Genomic DNA, 2,998 nt, shown 5'->3' with positions numbered 1-2,998 from the left:
TGAAAGGAGGGTGGGTTTTAGGTGGTATCAGAGTCTTTGAGAGAGACCATTCTTGAGTTAAAATTTTATCTTGAAGCCTTAGCTTGCCAGTGAAAGAAGCTAACTATTGCCTCTTTGGGCCTTTGTCTCCTGATTTTTCTGGGGTTCCTCTTAAATATCTTAATTTATTCATTTTGACATGTCAGAAGTTCTGCAAGATAGCTATTGCTATTCTAACAATTTTTTTTTTTTTTGCAGTTTATGAAAATAAGTGCAAGAGTTAGGATTACAGTGCAATTTTATATGGAAAGCAGGAGTTCTCCCAGTGGAGGCTGCAGTTTTGACATGGAAGAAACCAAGAAGGACGAGAGATACCACTGAGTAAAAGTGTGTGCCTGTCAGTGGTATCTTGGGTTCCCTTTCTAAGCAAAGGTTAGAAAGGATCACATAGTTAATGACCTGACAAAATCTTTGACCCCAGTGTACAAACTAAAAGTGTCCTATCACAGACTAACAAGACAGGGCATGCTGTCGTGAAAGTTTTTTATAGATCTGACAATTGCCTTTTCCCAAATTGGTTTTCAGTCTACTGGACCTCCAACTGTTATCCCCGAGGACTAGCTTGGATTGGATTGGTAACTTATGGAATATATATCTCCATTCATTTCCTCTGGAACACTCCCTTATATCAGAAATAAGGCAATCCAGAAAAAAATACAATAAGACATTTTAATGTGGACAAGCAAAAGCAAACATAGAGTAGGAAGGGAATAAACTGTTTAATGGTAAAAATATTTATGCCTCCAAAACCAAAGGTCTAATAAACTTATAAAAAGACCTATGTTGAACTACCCAATGGTATATTTCCCACACAAAATGTCAAATGATCTTATACCAAGACCTATGTCCAATTACTCAGTGGTGTACCTCCCAAACAAAATGTCTAATGACCTTATACAAAGGTCTAGGTATAATTGTTTACCAAAGTGTGCACCTGTTGACTAAATTTTCTAATTATGTTATACAAAGAACTAGGAAAAATGATCTTATACAAAGGCTTGTTTGCTTCCAAATCACAGAAAAAATGAGAACTTAATAAAACTAGTCAGAGCTCAGGTTATTGTTGAGATTTTCTCACTGGGCAGCAGATCTAAAAGACAAATACACTTGTGCACAAGGAGCCCAGTAAGTGTACCTGTTGGTCCCATGTTCCCTGGAATATTGCCAAGGGAAGGTCTTTAAAACAATCAGAGTAGAGCTTCTAGAATTGTCAAAGAATGATGAGACCACCATTTAATATATAAAATAAAACAAAAATAGTAAATTTGTTGCTCATTATAGTAAAGGCAAGCTTTTCTGCTCAATCTGTCTGAACAGCAGACTGCTGATCTCATATAGGTTTTTGAGGATGCATGAAGATCAGGGACTGGTGTACTTTCCCAGACATAAATGGACTGACATCAGCTATAGAAGCATGACTCTTTGTTGACTGGTTAGCACTCTGAGATGCAGTTAATGGCATGAGTTCATTCCTGATTGGTTGACTCTCAGAAATGAGGGCCTATCACTGATTGATTGGCTTCTAAAAGCTTAACAGGTGAGTTGTCATTTATTAAGCCAGTGGGTTTTCTACTAGTTCTGGTTAGCATGACTATAGAACAATCAAATTTTCCTGCAAATGTGGGAAACTTTAAATATTCTCAGTTGATACCTACTATTTGTTTTCATTAGAATATAGTGCAAGAGAAGGCATATAATATAGCATAAAACTATATATATTTCTTTCTATAAATTGATCAAAGTTTTGTGGTGTTTTGTGAAGAGGAAGATAACTTTAATAGATATTTCACTATGACCAAATTTGAGACTATTAGGTTTGACCAGTAGGTTAAGGTATTTTTATAAAAGGCAAAAGCATTAATTAGATGAGTTTAATCAAGAAATAATTTATTTTTGGAATCAAATCTGTCACATTTAATAGTAATTGAGCAAAAAGGAAACATATTTATCAATATGCTGAGAAAAAGAATAAAGAAGCTTTTAAAGAAAGGGATGATCTGGACAGACAGGCTGGAAAGGGAAGTACATCCCCTTTTTGCTGGTAGTATTAGACAGAATCTTAGCATCTTATAAATGGATGCAACCTCCAAGTCCACAAATCTCCTCTCCAGTTTATACCATCCCTGGCAGATGACTTCCAACCCCTGCTTGAATGCTTTGGGTAGTGGGGAGCTTACTATATATCACAAGGCAATTCATTATGTTTTTTAATTACTCTGATATCTTAATAATATAACATCTGCCTTCTTGTAATCCTGCTTGATAGTTCTTGTTCTCTATTTTTGAGCCACACAAGTCTTATCATCTCCAATATGGCAGCTCTTGAAATATTTGGCACAATTGTCATGTAAAGCTACTGAATCTAATATCTCTATTGTTCTTCAATTGTTCTGTATGTGTTAGAGTTTCTGGACTTTTATTTGCCCTAGTCACTCTAATTAAGCAAAATTTTTTTGGTCAAGGTTTGCCTTAAAATATTAACAATAACAATAATAACTCTTATTGACTGAAAGCCTGCTATATGCAAAGTACTACAGTAAGAACTCTATGTGTATTGTCTCATTTAATCAGCAAAATTTTCCCTGAGGAAGGTACTATTTTACAGATAAAGAAAGGATTTAACTAACCCAAGAGAGTGTAAATAACTTTCCCAGGTTTTAGAACTACAAATAGGAGAGTCAAGATGCAAACCTAAGCAAATCCAGGCAGTCCGATCTAAACTTTTTCACCCTGACAGAATGCAAAGTATAACAAATCATCTTGCCCTTCTCTTTTTCTGCACATTATACTTCTACTAATGAAGCATTAATTTGTTTTAGTAGTCCTGTTATAAGCCCTCGTTGGCTTTTATTGAACTTGTAACCACTGAAAATCTTTAGGTATGAGCAAAAAGAACAAAACTAGAGGCATCATACTTCTTGACTTCAAAATAAACTTCAAAGCTATAATAACAAAAACG

The sequence above is a fragment of the Colobus angolensis genome, unplaced genomic scaffold, assembly GCF_000951035.1.
Source record: "Colobus angolensis palliatus isolate OR3802 unplaced genomic scaffold, Cang.pa_1.0 Scaffold100, whole genome shotgun sequence".
NCBI lineage: Eukaryota > Metazoa > Chordata > Mammalia > Primates > Cercopithecidae > Colobus > Colobus angolensis.
This window is presented reverse-complemented; position numbering follows the sequence as displayed.